The sequence below is a fragment of the Pseudophryne corroboree genome, chromosome 9 (assembly GCF_028390025.1).
Source record: "Pseudophryne corroboree isolate aPseCor3 chromosome 9, aPseCor3.hap2, whole genome shotgun sequence".
NCBI classification, from domain to species: domain Eukaryota; kingdom Metazoa; phylum Chordata; class Amphibia; order Anura; family Myobatrachidae; genus Pseudophryne; species Pseudophryne corroboree.
Window position 1 is genome coordinate 197,802,741 of NC_086452.1, and position 20,519 is coordinate 197,823,259.

A 20,519-nucleotide genomic window follows, 5' to 3' on the forward strand; every position below is an offset into this window, starting at 1 on the left:
TACAAGTCGGCAAGAAGAGCCTTGCGATGACAACATCCCACCAGAGGAACCTGGAAGGAAGACTCAGAAGAACCCACATTACAGCAAATTAGAGAGAAGTGTCTTGGTCGAAGCTGTGGACAGATCCTATGACATGCTGTACGGACCAAGGGCACAGAGCACGGCACAAAAACTTAAAAGGAAGATTTGGAACAACATTGCCGACAAAGTCACTGCAGTTTCAGGAATCCGTTGGGACTTCAGGAACTGCATGAAGAGATACAGCGACTGCAGAAGACAAGCGAAGAAGAAGATGGGAATGCAGTGACGCCATGAGATGGGAACCGGAGGTGGACCCGAATTGAACCTCCAATGGACATCCTCGGAGAATACCACCCGATGACGAATTAACCCCATCATGGTTCAAGGTACATCTGGAAATGTGGATTCCTCACGAAGCAGCCGAGTTCATGCTGAGGAGGAGGAACAACCGCAAAGCAGATCTAAGAAGACAGCAGGAGAACGGAGGAAAGCTCCACAAACCACGGACACCAATAGGGAACAGCATGTTTCCGAAGAACCTCCTGCCACAGAACTGGACGAATCTGTGCCACTCGACACGCCAACAATCCCCAGCGTGTTTGAGTCCACAGGAGTTTCGGAGGACACTTTTGCCGGATTCGAAGGCAGCCACTAGGAACCTTCTTCAGTCTCAAGCAGAAGAGTTAAGAGAAGACATGGGTCGAGTCAGGGATGTCCCAGGACTGGAGGGACCTCGGATCCAAGAAGGTAGAAATGAGTTTGCTTTGGGTAATGCTGAACTTGAAGGTACTTTAATTTTTGGTATATTTTTCTTGTCTATTTTTCGAACAGAAGACATGCCACAAACCAGCTCCAGATTGGCCTCAGGAATTGGACCATACTTCAGGCCGGACTTACTACAGGAAGAATCAGAAGAGGAGGATGTGGATCCACAGCCACCTGTTTCCACGCCTGTTGGTGAGTAATTAGTATATACTGTAGATATGTATAATGTTTTTAGCATTAAAAAGTTGTGCTAAATCCCTTACACGTCTAATATGCGCTGTAACTAATTTTTTGTTTTTAAATTTCAGATTCAGCTATTCCATTGGTGGTGGATCTTCAACGATGAAAACCACCTTCACAAGTGGAGAGTCAACACCCTGGCTGCGGAGATGCATTAGCATCCGGACTCCTTCAGAGACACAGTCAGCACCCAAATGGAGGGCATGAGGAGGACAATGGAGAGTATGGTCAACACTCTCTATGAAATTCAGAAGACACAGCAACAGGATCGACACACCATCATGGACAGTCACCGGATTCTCACAACAGCTGTCTGCAAATTGGTGGAAAACTCGGCATGTCAAAGCGCAGCATCAGACAGCATGGCAGCCAGCTACCAGCAATCTGCAGCAAGTCTCAGCCTCATCGCAACTTCGTTGCAGCTCATCTCAGAAAAACTTCCTGGAACACCGCAACCAATGCCAAGACCACTACAACCACCACCAGCTGCACAGAGACCCCCATCGTATGCCCTTGCTTCACCAGCACCCTGGTATGGACAATCCCAACAATACCAAGGGTATCAAGGGATGTACCCCGTCTACAGGCAGACGCGAGCAGCTGCACCAACAAGGCCTCCAATAAGATGGCCACCACCACCAAATACATCACCAATTCTGGATCCGGATGAAGAAGAGGATACTGGAGACTAAAAACATGGTTGTATAATTTCATTCTTTTATACAGTATGTATATTTTTGTGTCCCCCTTTTCTCCCTCCCATTAGTTTATTTTTTTCTTTGCAATGTTTTAACTTGTAATTTTCACCTGAGTAGGTTTTAAATTACAAAGGAGTTGGGTGTACGATCCTAGTTATACATGCGTGTGCGTGTATAAATGTGGTGAAAGAATGACAGCTCATTTATATTTTGGCTACGGTTTATTCAAATGAGCCAAAGAGAGCAAATTCTGATCCCACATTTCTTTTTCTTTTTAAAAAAAAAATGATTAGAGTTTGTCCCATGATGTGTTAGAGGATTATTCACCTGTTGTGTTTTCCAGTAGGGATGGTCCAAAATTCAGCTTCAGGAAATCAACAACCGTGGAGAGGTAACAATGGTGTGTAACGTGTCTCATACAACACCCAACCACACAAACCTAGTCCCATTAGGCCAGTGGTTCCCAACAGTTGGACAGGTCTGAACTTTAAGCACTGCTGCATTGGAAAACACCCAAGAGTAGAACAAATTATATTACTTGCAAACTTGTGAGGAGACCTAGAAAACATGAACTGTTGGGGGTACTTGTGGACCGAGGTGAGGAACCACTGCACTAGGCCATGGGACTGCTACCTGTGGCTCTCCTGCTGCTGTGGAACTACACATCCTAGCACGCCCTTCCTCAGTTTTAGCGTGTCTTAATATCAAAACTGGCAGGGCATGCTGGGATGTGCAGTTCCATAGCAGCAGGAGAGACGCAGGTAACAGTCCCATGGCATAGTTTAGGAAAGGGGAACCCTCAGCCCGCTAGCTGTTGTGGAATTACACATACCAGCAATCCCAGCAACAGTTTTACCACGTTCAGGAGGCAAAACCGTTGCAAAGGCATGAGGGCTGTGTAGTTCCATAACAGCTAGAGGGCCTTAGGTTTCCCATCCCTGCTTGAGGCTCTTGTAGGACTTCACCTTCCAGCATTCTCTGCCACCAGGTGCCAGGGAGTGCTGGGCTGTGTAGTTCCATAACAGCTAGAGGGCCTTAGGATCCCCATCCCTGCTCGAGGCTCTTGTAGGACTTCACTTTCTAGCATTCTCTGGCATCAGGTGTTAGGGAGTGCTGGGCTGTGTAGTTCCACAACAGCTAGAGTAAAATGTTTTGTGAACCGTGACCTTAACATTCAAGGAACTTATGTTATTTTTTCTATTTGTTTCAGGTATTCTACAAAATTACAAACAATTGCCTATCAAGTACACACCAAAATAATTAAGTTTTCAAGTTTTATTCTTTTTTATTTAACATTTCTTTCTTTATTGAAGCATTTCCATAGAGAAAGTGACAATATTCATAGAATCATTGTGAAAAATAACAAAGAAAACATAGTACAATTTATATATGACATAGTGCAAAGTGTAGGGAAGATTATAAAACCGGTAATTCACATAACATTGTGAGATAACAAATAACATTCACAAGGTGATCCTCGACCATCGGAGAGACAGGGACACGCTATGCCCGCGAATCAGCGTTATCAAGGGCAATGGGTGGGTCTCTAAGAAAATTCCTGGTTTCATACCAAAGTGTGTTGCAAAAGCATTGGCTAATGGCCTCTCTAGTATGAATGGGTAGCGTTTCAATAAAACTTTCCCATGTTGCGAAAAAGGATTCGGTACGAGACTCTTTTTGAAGAGAGGCCTCCAGCCAATCCATATGGCAAAGAAAAAATAATTTGTCCTTAAACATTTCTAGAGTTGGAGCAGAACTATTGATCCACATGTGCAAAAGAGCTTTTCTAGCCGCAGATGAGATTGCTAAGAGTAATTTTTGAACGGCCTTGGGAGCTCTAGTGCCAGGAGGTATCATACTAAATAATGCCCATTCCGGTGTGAAGGGGACATAGTTTACTAAATGTTGGGAGGCAAAGCGCCACACTGCTAACCAGAACCTTCTTAAAAGTGGGCAAGCCCATAGGCAATGGTAGAGGTCTGCCCTTTGGTGACCGCATTTAGGACAACAAGGGTCATTTAGAAGACCTATTAAAAATCCTCTATGAGGAGAAATATAAGATCTATGAAAAATATTAAGATACATTTCAGTGTACTTAGCCGCAGGGAACATAGCCATTGAGAGATGCAGCATGCGTAGTAACCCATCAACATCCAAGTTAGGAAAATGTTCTAGCCATTGGGCTATCCCAGTTCCAAATGTTGAATGTTCTATTATAGTATGAAGTTGTTTATAGTAAAAGGAAATAGCGCCTTTGGATTGTTCCGGTCTTAATAGCATGCGATCCAGATTGTTATCCCAATCAGTCGTGGTCAATAATCTAGAAACCGTATTAACATAATGTTGGGCTTGGAAGAAAGCAAAGTTCTGGGGGCCAATATATGGGTATTTAGATAGGGCCTCCGCATAGGATAAGGGTTTATGGGAGTCAAAATTAATTAGCTGTCCTATACTGCAAAGTCCTAGTGATTTCCATTCAATAAAGGGAAAGGCTGCCCCACCGTTTTGAAAACCTGGATTCTGTAAGAAAGGCAAGTGGATAGACAAGTGTTTGTGCAATTTGTATTTATGTCTCAGGGACAGCCAAACTTTCCTTGTGGTCATTAAGAGGGGATTATTAGTTAAGTCCGTAGGGACCTCTGCATCATTTAAGTGTAGAAAGGCTGTCAGGGATATATGAGGAATTTAATTTTGTTCAAGAAGTGAGTCAGTGTAAGTGTGTGTACAAGACAACCAGTCCTTGATGTATCGGATGTGGGAAGCATAGCTATATGTCAAAATATCTGGAAAGTTAACACCCCCATTAGTTTTAGGCTGACATAATTTAAATAGGACAATTCTCACGCGTTTATTATTCCAAATAAATTTCCTAAAGGCTGATGTAATCTGTAAGAGATCTTGTCTAGAAAGCAAAAGAGGGAGAACTTGCAATGGATAAAGGAGTTTCGGAGAATATATTATTTTGATTATATTTATCCTACCTAAGAAGGAAAGTTGTAAATGGGCCATCTCCCCAAGGTCCCACATAAGTTTAGTAAGCGTTTTCTTGATATTAATGTCATAGAGGTTTGCAATATATTTGGGGAGAAGAACACCCAAATACGGGAGTTTCTTTTTTGCCCAGTTCAGAGGTAATTGCGCCGCCCATAAGGGTCTATAAAATCCGTGTTTTAAATAGAGTGCACTAGATTTTTCAAAATTTATAAAAAAGCCAGATAGAGATCCCACCCTATCAAGTAGTTCCAGCAACGGTTCAAGGGATTGTTTGGGATTGGATATATATATTAAAACATCATCTGCAAACGCAGTAAGTTTCACTTCCACCGTACCAACAGATTCAAGTTTTATTCTTAAATTCAAAATAGATTGTTAAACTTTCTATAATCAATAATAAACTTGATTTTTTTTTTTTAAATGGTGTGTTCTTTATTGTAAAACTAAATTGATTTTGGGGTGGACAGTGTTACAAGTAGGGTTAGGACACAATAGTGGGCAACACAGCACTACACGGGGGAGGGGGCACATTGCTAGTAAGCCGTCATGGTAGAAGGGGGGTGTCAGCGCCACTTTCCACTGTAGAGGGGTTCAGGGTCTTTAAGAACGTCCAGGGGAAACCTACGGAAGAGAAAAATGTTTAATGACAAGATATAACAGTGTGTTTCATTCCACTTTCCAAAGAGGGGACCAGGAATGCAGCATTGGTAAATTTAAAAAACACAAGTGTCACAACAATGGTGGGTTAAGGTGCAGCATCTCACCTGAAGGGTACTCCTGGTCACACCGCAGTGAGGGGGGGCTACATCTTCAGTGTGCCATCAGGTTAGAAGGGGGGGGGACACAATCAGCGCAACATTCAGCTGGAGATGTGTTCAGGTCTTCAAGAACATTCCAGAGAAACCTGTGGAAGAGAAAAGTGTATTTAATAAAAAGGTATTGCAGTGTGTTTTCCATCCAACAGCAAAAGTGGGGCCTCAGGTACATGACATTTGTTAAAAAAAAAAACTCAAGTGTCACAACATTTCACACTCGGGGTGCAGCATCTCACCTGAAAGGTTGTCCTGGTCACACCGCAGGGGGGTCCACATAGCAAGTAGGCCAGCATGGTAGAAAAGGGGGGTGTCATTGCCACTTCTCAATGGGGTTCCGGGTTCAGAAGACCATCCAGGGGAAACCTGCAGAAAAGGAGAAGGCTTGATTTAATGGTGAAACAGTACGCAACATTGGTCTTTAAAAAAAACCCACAAGTGTCACAACATTTCAAGTTTGGGCTGCAGCGTCTCACCTGAAGGGTACTCCGCATAGCAAGTAGGCAGTCATGGTAGAAAAGGGGAGTGTCAGCACCACTTTACAATGGGGTTCTGGGTTCAGAAGACCATCCAGGAGAAACCTGTGGAAAAGAAAAAGGTTTGCTTAAAAGGTAAAACAGTATGCAACATTGGTCTTTAAAAAAACACAAGTGTCACAACATTTCACAGTGCATTACATATTTCTGTCCATTTGATAGCAAAGAAACCAGAAAATCTTTCTGAGATAATAATGCTGTTTATGCTAATGAAATCCAGGATTTAGTACACAATGTATCGACAAAATGAAGAGCTAGCATGAACGGGTGGCAGCGTGGCTGGGGGAGGTACTTTGGTACAGGCATACAATGATCACAGCGGGAATGAATACTAATGAGTGATCAATTGGGGGTAGGTGTAGAAGCCTGCATTGAGTTGCATACTGTAGTGTAGGGAGCTGCCTAGACTGTGAACAATACAGTGTAAATAGCGCCTCATCATACCGTGGCATAGAATACTGTAGAAGAGAATTTTGTTTATTTCAGATGTAAAGGGAAGAAGTGACACACCAAATAACTTTATTGCATTAAAAAATAATAAATAAATACATTAAAAATAATAATAATAATTGCGCACGCTGGGTAAAAATCCAGGGTAAAATCCAGGATTTAGTACACAATGTAATGACAAAATGAATAGCTAGTGTGAATGAGTGGCAGCATGGCTGGGGGCGGTGCTTTGGTACAGGCATACAGTGACGTCAGCGGGAATTAATACTAATGAGTGATCAATGGGGAAGGAGCAGAAGCCTGCATTGAGTTGCATACTGTAGTGTAGGGAGCTGCCTAGACTGTGAACAACACAGTGTAAATAGCGCCTCATCATACCATGGCATAGAATACTGTAGAAGAGAATTTTGTTTATTTCAGATGTAAAGGGAAGTAGCAACACACCAAATAACTTTATTGAATTTTAAAAATAATAAATACATAAAAAAATAATAATAATAATTGCGTGCACCGCTGGATATCAAACCCAGGGGTGCACACATTGTGTGCGGACACTGTATTCGTTAGGCCACAGCCAACCATGGTTAGAGTAAGCACCCCTGGTGTATATGTGATGTGTTTTGTCTGATTTGCATAAAAAAAAAATGTTGGATTGAACCCGCCAAGCGTGGCGGCACAGCAATGGAGACCATCTGGAAGTCATATTAATGAGATACGGACCCAGTGGCACAGGGCATTACATATTTCTCGCCGTTTGATAGCAACTAATGTAACAACAAAATGAATTTGTGAACAGGGCGGCAGCATGGCATTGTATTTTGTAGAAGGGGACTTTTTTTTTTATAAAGGGAAGAATGTGATTGGCCAGCCTCTCACAGATCACTGCCTACTGCCGCAGCATTGTATTCAGCCATGTAGTCTTAACATGGAGCATTCGCCACCCAGCAGTTAAACTGTGTATTACATGGCGTGGGACACAATGCATGCCATAACGTTATTTACAACTCGCGACTCAGGACCCTAAATAGTGCGCTATGAGCAACAATGTTTGAGGACACATCTGTATTTGTAAATTAAACTATATGGAGAAAAAGGAGGGGCACCGAAGGAGAAATGCTATAAATGGATTATTCTATGATTTCTTAAAACGTGGTGATTGTCAACCAGATAATTTTATTACTGATATTATTATTAGGCATGTACTAGGCGCAAATTAAGATGGACTATAGATAAGCAGTGAGTGCTAAATTAAAATTGATCCGCATAATAAATTGTACTTGTTTGTAGGATAAATACTCGAACTAGTCAAGATATAATAAAGATGCAATAAATATAACCCTTGGAAAGAAAAAAAGGAGATCTAAACAGGATTGTTATGATGACCTAAATGGGTTACTGATATTGCTAAATGGAGAGTGTAGGTTATAAATTCACGAAGCTTTTATATATAAGTGTTCATGCTTCCCATATGTGTATATATATGTATATATATATATATATATATATATATATATACACACACATACATATATACTGTATATATATATATATATATATATATATATTTCTCTTACGTCCTAGAGGATGCTGGGGACTCCGTAAGGACCATGGGGTATAGACGGGCTCCGCAGGAGATAGGGCACCTAAAAAGAACTTTGACTATGGGTGTGCACTGGCTCCTCCCTCTATGCCCCTCCTCCAGACCTCAGTTGGATCTTGTGCCCAGAGGAGAATGGGTGCACTGCAGAGAACTCTCCAGAGTTTTCTGTGGAAAAATAATTTTGTTAGGTTTTTTATTTTCAGGGAGTCCTGTTGGCAACAGGCTCCCTGCATCGTGGGACTGAGGAGAGAGAAGCAGAGCTGGCTTGTCAAGTTGGGCTCTGTTTCTAAGGCTACTGGACACCATTAGCTCCAGAGGGAGTCGGAACACAGGTCTCACCTGGGGTTCGTCACGGAGCCGTGCCGCCGTCCTCCTCACAGATGCCGAAGATAGAAGCCGGGTGACTATGAGAATGCAGAAGACATCATAGGCGGCAGAAGACATCAGATCTTCATGAGGTAAGGCGCGCAGCGGTAAGCTGCGCGCAGAGCTGTCTTAACAGCAGTGTAGGCCCCTGGGCACAGCAATGCACTGGGGCCCCTACCCATCCTCCAGCGGTAGGGGTGGGGGGTGCTGTCACCGGCAGTTTGATGTTCCGCGGTCAGTAGGGGGGTTCTGTCTTTCGCTCAGCATGTAGGACCTGGAGAAATAATTTCTGCTAAATACTCCTTTACTGCACAGATGGGGCAGAAAGGAGAACAGTAAACTGTAGAAGGGGACATTGGGCTGAATGAAGGGGAACGGTACATGACTTCCAGGGTGGTAGGGGGTGTTTAATACTTAGGGGAGGGGTCGATAGTGGAGTGGGCTTAATATTCATAATTTTCTGGTGGGAGGGCAGCTTGCTTTACTGCAGATATCTCCAGTTCCTGGAAATAGATTTCTTAGCTTTAATGGGATAAAACAAACTAGAGAGTTCCACCTTTCAGGAGGTACTGGGGACTAGGGTGTCAGCGTTCTGGGACCAGAGTAATCCACCGATGATAATATAAAACTGCATATCAGGCGTGTGGAGCTGGAGCAGGGACCAGCTGCTGGAAGGCTGATATCTCTGGTTTTGGGCATAGTAGAGACAAGCTGCCAGTGTTCACCCAAAGGGGAGAGTCCCAGCTTTTGGAGCATACCTTCAGAAAAACTCTAAGTCAGACAGAACCCAAGATACCTGGCTGGGAAGAACAATTAACAGTCTTGGATGGGGACCACTGCTTTGAAGTCGGATATCTCCGGTTCCCCAGGGCCAATTTTCAAAAATCTGGTACCCCTGGAAAGAGGGGACCCTCAGCTATTGGCCTAGGGCCCTTTTACTCCTGGGGCCCTTGGGCAAGAGCCCATTGAGCCCATACGAAAAGACGGCCCTGGCTGCGCGCCATTGCTCCCATTCACACACACAGAGCAGCACTGAAGGGTGCAGGGCGCAGGGGGGGCGCCCTGGGCAGCAATAAACCTCACATTTGGGCACTGACAAGGTAGATTAGGCTGCTGGGCAGTAATTCTACGATCCCCGCCATTTTCTATAAAAAAAATCACCGGGACCGAAGCCCGCCGTCGGGTGGGCGGGGCTTGATCCTCAGCACTAACCAGCGCCATTTTCTCCACAGAAGCTGCATGAGGGAAACGCTGGCTCCCTGGTCTCTCCCCTGCTGAACATTCAGGCTTGAAAAAAGAGGAGGGGGGCATTTTGAGCGCAGTGAGTGGGAATCTGGTCATTTTATATATATATAAAAGCGCTATCTGGTCATATTTTTCCAGTGTTATTAAGCGCTGGGTGTGTGCTGGCATACTCTCTCTCTGTCTCTCCTAAGGGCCTGGTTGGGGTTTTGTCCCATTATAGGTTAATCCCTGTGTGCGTGGGGTGTCGGTACGTGGTGTCGACATGTCTGAAGCGGAAGGCTTTTCCAAGGAGGAGGTGGAGCAAATGAGTGGTGTGTCCCCGTCGGTTGTGCCGACTCCAGATTGGATGGACATGTGGCATATGTTGAATGCAAGTGTGGCATCTTTACATAAAAAGCTTGATAAGGCTGATTTAGGGGGGACATCAGGGGGTCAATCCTCAGATTGGACCGACTCACAGGGCCCGTCGGGGTCTCAAAAGCGTCCCTTAACACAAGACACTACTACCGACACGGATTCTGATTCCAGTGTCGACTATGACGAAATAAAATTGCACCATAGGGTGACTAAAACCTTTCAGTGTATGATTGTGGCAATAAGGGATGTGTTGCATATTGTGGATGAACCCTCTGTCCCCGACACAAGGGTATACATGTTTAAGGAAAAGAAACAGATTATTAACTTTCCCACATCTCATGAATTAAATGAATTCTTTGGAAAAGCTTGGGAGACTCCGGATAAGAGACCGCAGATCCCCAAAAGAATTTATATGGCATACCTTTTCCCTAAGCAGAACAGGGAGATTTGGGAATCACCCCCCACTGTGGACAAAGCCCTGACGCGCTTGTCCAAGAAAGTGGCGCTACCGTCTCCTGACACAGCAGCCCTTAAGGACCCTGCAGATCGCAGGCAAGAAACTACCTTAAAGTGTATTTATTCTCATACGGGTGCTGTGCTAAGACCGACAATTGCGTCGGCATGGGTGTGTAGCGCAATTGCAGCTTGGACAGATGAGCTGACAGATCAATTTGATAATATGGATAAGGATACTATATTCCTAACTCTAGCCCATATTAAAGACGCAGTCTTATTTATGAGGGATGCTCAAAGGGACATTGGATTGCTAGCTTCTAGGGCCAATGCCATGTCTGTCTCAGCGAGAAGATCCTTATGGACTCGCCAATGGACGGGTGATGCGGATTCCAAGAAACATATGGAAGTACTACCCTACAAGGGTGATGTAATATTTGGGGATGGGCTGATGGACCTGGTTTCCACAGCCACAGCAGGTAAATCAAATTTTTTACCATATATTCCCCAACAGCAAAAGAAAGTAACACCCTATCAGATGCAGTCCTTTCGGTCGCACAAGTCCAAAAGTGGTCGGGGATCCTCTTTCCTTGCCAGAGGTAAGGCAAGAGAGCACCTGCTTCGGCAGGTGCCCAGGAACCAAAGTCCTCCCCGGCTGCTCCAAAACCCACAACATGACGCTGGGGCTCCCATGAGGGAGTCCGCACCGGTGGGGGCACGTCTTCGACTTTTCAGTCAGGCCTGGGTCAGTTCGGACATGAATCCCTGGGTGTTGGAAATAGTTTCCCAGGGTTACAAATTGGAATTCGAGGAGGTGCCCCCGCGCCGATTTTTCAAATCAGCCCCACCAGCTTCCACATCGGAAAGGGATGTAGTGTTAGCTGCAATTCAAGCGCTGTGTATACAGCAAGTGATAATCAAGGTTCCCCTGCACCAGCAGGGAAGAGGTTACTATTCAACCCTATTTGTGGTCCCGAAACCGGACGGTTCATTCAGACCTATTTTGAATCTGAAATCCCTAAACCTGTACATAAGAAGATTCAAATTCAAAATGGAATCTCTCAGAGCGATAATAGCCAACATGGAGGAGGGGGAGTTTATGGTGTCTCTGGACATAAAGGATGCGTACCTTCATGTCCCCATATATGCCCCCCCATCAGGAATACCTGAGATTCGCTGTACAGGATTGTCATTACCAATTTCAGACGTTGCCGTTTGGACTCTCCACGGCCCCGAGGATTTTCACCAAGATAATGGCGGAAATTATGGTGGTCCTGCGCAAGCATGGAGTCACAATTATCCCATACTTGGACGATCTCCTGATAAAAGCGAGATCAAGGGAGAAATTGCTGAACAGTGTGGCGCTCTCGTTGAGAGTGCTCCAGCAACACGGTTGGATTCTAAATCTACCGAAGTCACAGTTGATTCCGACAACTCGACTACCGTTCCTAGGTATGATACTGGATAGGGAACAAATGAAGGTCTTCCTCCCAATAGAGAAAGCCCAAGACATACAGAACATGGTCAGAGACCTGCTAAAACCGAAAAGGGTGTCAGTTCACCAATGCACTCGAGTTCTGGGGAAAATGGTGGCGGCCTACGAGGCCATTCCCTTCGGCAGGTTCCATGCACGGACTTTTCAATGGGACCTTCTGGACAAGTGGTCCGGGGCCCATCTGCACTTACATCGGAAAATAACTCTGTCCCCAGGGACCAGAGTGTCCCTCCTGTGGTGGTTGCAAAGTGCTCACCTCCTGGAGGCTCGCAGGTTCGGAATTCAGGATTGGATCCTGGTTACCACGGACGCGAGCCTCCGAGGATGGGGAGCGGTCGCACAGGGAAAACATTTTCAGGGTCTTTGGTCAGACCAGGAGTCCTGTCTACACATCAATGTGTTGGAACTCAGGGCCATTTACAACGGCCTTCGACAAGCGGAGAGTTTTCTTCGAAACCTACCGGTTCTGATTTAATCAGACAATGTCACAGCAGTGGCTCATGTGAACCGCCAAGGCGGGACAAAAAGCAGAGTCGCGATGGCGGAAGCCACAAGGATCCTTCGCTGGGCGGAAAATCATGTAAGCGCTCTGTCAGCTGTCTTCATTCCTGGAGTGGACAACTGGGAAGCAGACTTCCTCAGCAGACACGATCTCCATCCAGGAGAGTGGGGACTTCATCAAGAAGTCTTTGCAGACGTAACACGCCTTTGGGGAACTACTCAAATAGACATGATGGCGTCACGCCTTAACAAAAATCTTCAGAGGTACTGCGCCAGGTCTCGGGACCCTCAGGCAATAGCAGTGGACGCTCTGGTAACACCGTGGGTGTTCAAATCGGTCTACGTGTTTCCTCCTCTTCCTCTCATCACAAAAGTGTTGAGGATCATAAGACGAAGAAGAGTACGAACGATACTTGTTGTCCCAGACTGGCCTCGAAGGGCCTGGTACTCGGATCTACAAGAGATGCTCACAGGAGATCCCTGGCCTCTTCCTCTGAGGGAAGACCTGTTGCAGCAGGGGCCCTGTGTATTTCAAGACTTACCGCGGTTACGTTTGACGGCATGGCGGTTGAACGCCGAATCCTAGCGAAAAAGGGGATTCCGGAAGAGGTCATCCCTACGTTAATAAAGGCTAGGAAGGAGGTGAAGATAAAACATTATCACCGTATCTGGCGAAAGTATGTGTCTTGGTGTGAGACCAAGAATGCACCTACGGAAGATTTTCATCTGGGTCGTCTTCTCCACTTCCTACAGACAGGAGTGGATATGGGCCTGAAATTAGGCTCTGTTAAGGTACAGATTTCGGCCCTCTCGATTTTCTTTCAGAAGGAATTGGCTTCTCTTCCAGAAGTCCAGACGTTTGTAAAGGGAGTGCTGCACATCCAGCCCCCTTTTGTGCCTCCAGTGGCACCATGGGACCTGAACGTGGTGTTGCAGTTCCTAAAATCACACTGGTTTGAACCGCTTAACAAGGTTGAGTTGAAATTTCTTACCTGGAAGGTGGTCATGTTGTTGGCCTTAGCATCAGCAAGGCGAGTGTCAGAATTGCCAGCTTTGTCACACAAGAGCCCCTACTTGATTTTTCATGTGGATCGTGCTGAATTGAGGACACGTCCGCAATTTTTGCCTAAAGTGGTTTCTTCGTTCCATATGAATCAACCTATTGTGGTGCCTGTGGCTACAAGTGACCTGGAGGATTCCAGATCCCTGGACGTAGTCAGGGCCTTAAAAATTTATGTAGCCAGGACGGCTAGAATTAGGAAAACAGAGGCTCTGTTTATCCTGTATGCGGCCAATAAGATTGGCGCTCCTGCTTCGAAGCAGACTATTGCTCGCTGGATCTGTAATACGATTCAGCAGGCTCACTCTACGGCTGGATTGCCGGTACCAAATTCGGTTAAGGCCCATTCCACTAGGAAGGTGGGCTCTTCTTGGGCGGCTGCCCGAGGCGTCTCGGCTTTACAACTTTGCCAAGCGGCGACTTGGTCGGGGTCAAACACTTTTGCTAAATTCTACAAGTTTGATACCCTGGCTGATGAGGACCTAGCGTTTGCTCAGTCGGTGCTGCAGAGTCATACGCACTCTCCCGCCCGATTGGATGCTTTGGTATAAACCCCATGGTCCTTACGGAGTCCCCAGCATCCTCTAGGACATAAGAGAAAATAAGATTTTAAACCTACCGGTAAATCTATTTCTCCTAGTCCGTAGAGGATGCTGGGCGGGCCTGTCCCAGTGCGGAAACTCTGCAAGACTTGTATATAGTTGTTGCTTACATAAGGGTTATGTTACAGTTGACATTGGTCTTGGACAGTTACTGTAGTTTGTTCATACTGTTAACTGGTTATGTATGTTCCAGGTTACATGGAATGATTGGTGTGGGCTGGTATGAATCTTGCCCTTGGATTGCTAAATCCTGCCTTGTATTGTCCATCTCCTCTGGGCACAGTTCTCTAACTGAGGTCTGGAGGAGGGGCATAGAGGGAGGAGCCAGTGCACACCCATAGTCAAAGTTCTTTTTAGGTGCCCTATCTCCTGCGGAGCCCGTCTATACCCCATGGTCCTTACGGAGTCCCCAGCATCCTCTACGGACTAGGAGAAACAGATTTACCGGTAGGTTTAAAATCTTATTATATATATATATATATATATATATATACTGTGTATATATATATATATATATATATATATATATATGATTTTTTTGGGAAGGGAAGGAACAAGCAATTAGATTCTATGCTGAGGGCAAACAGAGGGGTGTGAAATCACCCCTCTTATACTCGTTGCCCAAATAAATGAATGAAAAAAATCGAAGATACTCCCATGAACCATGGACTGGAAGTCAATGTCTACATAGGCACACATTTTGTGGGCGATAGTATGAAAACCCCATAATTATATACTGGTATAAAATGTTTGTGAATGATAACACTGGGGGAAATCTAATGGTTATTTGCTCACCAGAACGATACTATGAGATGGTGGCATGATATAATGGGTGTTGGGGTTAGAGGTCTCAAATAGAGCAGGCTTTGTATGGTGAACGAAAAAAAGTAGAGGAGAAAAACAAGTGTCACAAAATATCACTGCAATCTGTGAAGGTGAAGAAAAAGGGATTGTGATCACATATCTAGTGTGTAAAGTGAAAAAGCATGTAACCTATTGTACAGAATAATAGCAAAATATCTATATATGGACAGTGAATCGTATGTGTAAGACAAGTGGGTGTTGTAAATGGGGATCTCATGGGAAAAATAATAAATGAAAAAAGATAAAAAGTGGAAGTGAAAGGTAAAGTGACTGCTGTAAAATATTTTTATGTCTAAAGGATATTTGCGAAGCGTGCAGTGGCAAACGCAGGATTTGCATGGTTTTTTTTCCAGAACTGGATGGAGCCAATCACGGGGGTGGGGACTGAGGTGACCCAGTATATGCTGGGTACGTAAAACTAGTGTGTCTGTGTGTGTGTGTGTGTGTGTGTATATATATATATATATATATATATATATGTATATACATGCAGATAATCCCGGCACTCTTCTTATAAAGGTGTAAAAGATGCTGCGGTGCCCTCCCAGAGGTATTGCTCCTCAATGAATATGGTGAAGAATAAGGGTGGCACTCACGCAGACTGGTGCAGGTGTAGAAAAGGTCAGTTTATTGTTCCGACATGTTTCGGGGACTAGCCCCGTCCTCAGGGCCTTAACGTTAAGGCCCTGAGGACGGGGCTAGTCCCCGAAACATGTCGGAACAATAAACTGACCTTTTCTACACCTGCACCAGTCTGCGTGAGTGCCACCCTTATTCTTCACCATATATATGTATATACATATCTACACATATATATACCTAGCATATTAAACATGCATACATATATGTATATATATATATATATATATATATATACACACACACATGTATATATACCACGTGTGTGTGTGTGTGTGTGTGTGTGTGTGTGTGTGTGTGTGTATATGTATGTATATACATGTGTATATATGCATGCACATGGATATATATGTACTATAATTAAAAGAAAGTAAAATTTTATTGAGCACTTACAAGTGCCACCAGGAAGACAGCAGGCTGCAGAGGATGCTAGACAGCCATTAATAATACTCATGCAGCAAAAAAAAATAATATATATTTTTTTTTGGTGGAGGGGGGGTTCTGGGTGCTCGGAAACCCCCCCTGGGTGCGCCACTGGCGTGTTATATGTTAAAATAAAAACATTGAAATTGATCAACTCATTGAGACCTGTTGGTCTTAGTCCCCCAAGTCAAAAAGTCCAGTTACTTTCTTTTTTGAGTGATTTGTGTGTTAAGTCACCTATTCTAATACCCAGATTTACCTGTTCTACACCGAAAATTTTCATATCCTCTGTGGAATCCTGATGGTATGTATGAAAATGACGAGCAACTGGGGTGAGTTTTTTTCATTTTAATAAGATCAGAGGTTGCATTACGGATGTTCCCAGTGTGTTCAAGGATTCTGCGCTTGAAAGCACGTGTTGTCATACCGACATACTTACGCCCACATGTGCATGTCAGACAGTAAATTAATCCACTTGTATTACAGTTAAAATACTGTTTGATGTTGATGTTAATTGTAATAGGCCCAAACCCCATCATGGGGTTTATGGTATGACAGGTATATGAAATCGCTCTTGTATCATTTCTGTACCACCTCATGTGGATACTGCTGGATTCTATTGCGCTTTCCAGTGTCTCCTGTAGATACTCTGCTGCAAATTCTCCAGCTCTCTTGAGGATACTCTGCTGTTTATTCTCCTGCTTCCAGTCTCTCCTGAGGATGCTCTGCTTGATATTCTCCTGCTTTCTCACTGTCTCTTGAGGATACTCTGCTGGATATTCTCCTGCTTTCCAGTGTTTCTTGAGGATACTCTGCTGTATATTCTCCTGCTTTCCAGTGGCTCCTGAGGATTGTCTTCTGGATATTCTCCTGCCTTCCAACTTTCTCTTGAGGATGCTCTGCTGGATATTCTACTGCTTTCCAGTGTCTCCTGAGGATATTCTGTTGGATAGTCTGCTGTTTTCCAGTGTCTCTTGAGGATACTCTGCTAGATATTCTCCTGCTTTCTCACTGTCTCTTGAGGATACTCTGTGGGATATTCTCCTGCTTTCCAGTGTCTCGAGGATACTCTGCTGGATATTCTCCTGCTTTCCAGCGTTTCTTGAGGATACTCTGCTGTATATTCTCCTGCTTTCCAGTGGCTCCTGAGGATTGTCTTCTGGATATTCTCCTGCCTTCCAACTTTCTCTTGAGGATGCTCTGCTTGATATTCTCCTGCTTTCTCACTGTCTCTTGAGGATACTCTGTGGGATATTCTCCTGCTTTCCAGTGTCTCGAGGATACTCTGCTGGATATTCTCCTGCTTTCCAGTGTTTCTTGAGGATACTCTGCTGTATATTCTCCTGCTTTCCAGTGGCTCCTGAGGATTGTCTTCTGGATATTCTCCTGCCTTACAACTTTCTCTTGAGGATGCTCTGCTGGATATTCTACTGCTTTCCAGTGTCTCCTGAGGATATTCTGTTGGATAGTCTGCAGTTTTCCAGTGTCTCTTGAGGATACTCTGCTAGATATTTTCCTGCTTTCCAGTGGTTCTTGAGGATATTCTGCCGCATATTCTCCTGCTTTCCAGTGTCTCCTGAGGATGTCTTCTGTATATTCTCCTGCCTTCTTACTTTCTCTTGAGGATGCTGTGCTGGATATTCTCCTGCTTTCCAGTGTCTCTTGAGGTACTCTGCTGGATTGTCTCCTGCTTTCTAGTGTCTCTTGAGTATACTTTGCTTGATATTCTCCTGCCTTGTCAATGGCTCCTGAGGATAGTCTGCTGGATATTCTCTTGCTTTCCAGTGTCTCATAAGTATACTCTGCTGGATATACTCTGGCTTTCCAGTGTCTTATGAGAATTCTCTTTTGGATATTCTCCTGCTTTCCAGTATTTCTGAGGATACTCTGCTAGATATTCTCCTGCTTTTCAGTGTCTCCTGAGGATACTGCTGGAAATTGTCCTGCATTCACATTGTCTCTTGAGGATTCTCTGTTGGATATTCTCCTACTTTCCAGTGTCTCATGAGAATCTCTGCTGGATAGTCTCCTTCTATTCAGTGTCTCTTGAGGATACTCTGCTGGATATTCTCCTGCTTTCCAGTGTCTCTTGAGGATACTCTATTGGATATTCTCCCTTTTTTCAGTGTTATTTGAGATTACTCTGCTGGATATTATCCAGCTTTCCAGTGTCTCATAAGGATAATCTGCAAGATATTATCTGGCTTTCCAGTGTCTCTTGAGGACTCTCTGATGGATATTCTCCTGCTTTACAGTGTCTCCTGAGGATACTGTGCCACATACTGTCCTGCCTTCTCACTGTCTTTTGTGTATACTGTGCTGGATATTTTCCTGCTTTCCAGTGTCTCTTGAGGATACGCTGCTGGATATTCTCTGACTTTTAAGTGTTTCTTGAGGATTCTCTGATAGATATTCTCCACCTTTTAAGTGTCTCATGAGGATACTCTGTTGGATATTCTCCTGCTTTCCAGTGTCTCTTGATGATCCTCTGCTAGCTATTCTCCTGCCTTCTCACTGTCTCTTGAAGATTCGCTAATGGATATTCTTCTGCCTTCTTGCGGTCTCTTGAGGATACTCTGCTGGATATTTTCCTGCCTTCTCACTCTCTCTTGAGGATGCTCTGCTGGATATTCTCCTGCTTTCCAGTGTCTCCTAAGGATACTATGCTGCAATCTCTCCTGCTATCTGGTGTCAACTAATGATACTCTGCTGGAATCTCTCCTGCTTTCCAGTGTCTACTGAAGATATCCTGCTGCATATTCTTAATCTTTCTTAAGGATACTCTGTTGATTATTCTCCTGCTTCCAGTCTCTCCAGAGGATACTCTGCTTGATATTCTCCTGCTTTCCAGTGTATTTTGAGGATGCTCTGATGGATATGTTTCTGCCTTCTCAATGGCTCTTATCGATACTCTGCTGGATATTATCCTGCTTTCCAGTGTCTCATAAGAATGCTCTGCTGGATATTCTCTGGCTTTTCAGTGTCCCTTGAGTACTCTCTGATGGATATTCTCCTGCTTTTCAGTGTCTCCTGTGGAACCTTTGCTGCATATTGTCCAGCCTTCTCACTGTCTCTTGAGGATACTCTGCTGGAATCTCTCCTGCTTTGCAGTGTCTACTGATGATACCCTGCTGCATATTCTCAAGCTTTCTTAAGGATACTCAGTTGATTATTCTCCTGCTTCCAGTCTCTACTGACGATACTCTGCTTGATATTCTCCTGCTTTCCAGTATCTTCTGAGTATGTTCTGCTGGATGTTCTCCTGCTTTTCAGTGTCTCTTGAGGATGCTCTGCTGGATATTCTCCTTTTTTCTGGTGTCTCCTGAGGATACTGTGCTGGATATTGTCCTGCCTTCTCACTGTCTCTTGAGGATACTCTCCTGGATATTCTCCTGCTTTCCAGTGTCTCTGATGCATACTCTATTGGATAGTCTCCCTTTTTTCAGTGTCTCTTGAGGATACTTGCTGGATATTTTCCTTCCTTCTCAAGGGCTCTTATCGATACTCTGCTGGATATTCTACTGCTTTCCATTGTCACATATGGATGCTCTGATGGATATTCTCTGCATATTGTCCAGCCTTCTCACTGTCTCTTGAGGATACTCTGCTGGATACTGTCCTGCTTTCCAGTGTCTCTTGTGGATACTCTACTGGATATTCTCCTTTTTTTCAGTGTGTCTTGAGGATACTCTGCTGGATTCTCCTGCTTTCCAGTGTCTCATTAAGGATACTCTGCTGGATATTCTCCAGCTTTCCCATGTTTCTTGAGGATACTCTGCTGGATATTCTCCTGCTTTCCCATGTCTCATGAGGATACCATGCTGCATATTGTCCTGCCTTCTCACTGTCTGTTGAGGATACTGTGCTGGATATTCTCCTGCTTTTCAGTGTCTCCTGATGATACTCTGCTGGAATTCTCCTGCTTTTCAGTGTCTCTTGAGGATACTCTGCTGGATATTCTCCTGACTTCTCAATGGCACTTGAGGATACTCTGCAGCCTATTCCTTCTTTTCACTGTCTTCTGGGGATATGCTACTGGATATTTTCCTTCTTTCCACTGTCTCTTGAGGAAACTCTGTTGGATATTCTGCTTTCCTGTGTCTATTGTGGATACTCTGCTGGATATTCTCCTGCTTTTCATTGTCTCCTGAGAATACTCTGCTGGATATTATCCTGCTTCCAGCGTTTCTTGAGAATACTTTGCTGGATAGTCTCCTGCTTTCCAATGTCTCTTGAAGATAATCTGCTTTATATTCTCCTGCCCTCCAGTGGTACCTGCCATCATGTGCTTCCAGGGTTTACTGCACTGGTTTTAGAAGTCCTCTGGGAATTCTCTTTCTCATTGCCTCCATTGTTTTTTCCTGCTCACTTAATTATTAGTGGCTTGTGCATTGTGTC

The 20,519-nt window shown here is 44.4% G+C and overlaps 1 long non-coding RNA gene across 1 annotated transcript in view; it reads right to left on the bottom strand.

Moving 5' to 3' along the window:
* Positions 1 to 3,032: 3,032 nt before the first annotated feature.
* Positions 3,033 to 20,519, bottom strand: part of LOC134957858 (uncharacterized) — a 110,980-nt gene continuing 93,493 nt past the window's right edge. Inside the window, exons 2-5 of the long non-coding RNA XR_010186767.1 lie at positions 6,007 to 6,111; positions 5,770 to 5,896; positions 5,483 to 5,622; positions 3,033 to 5,339 (exon numbers count right to left, since the gene is read on the bottom strand). This is a non-coding gene — a long non-coding RNA (uncharacterized LOC134957858). The remainder of the gene's footprint in view (positions 5,340 to 5,482; positions 5,623 to 5,769; positions 5,897 to 6,006; positions 6,112 to 20,519) is intronic.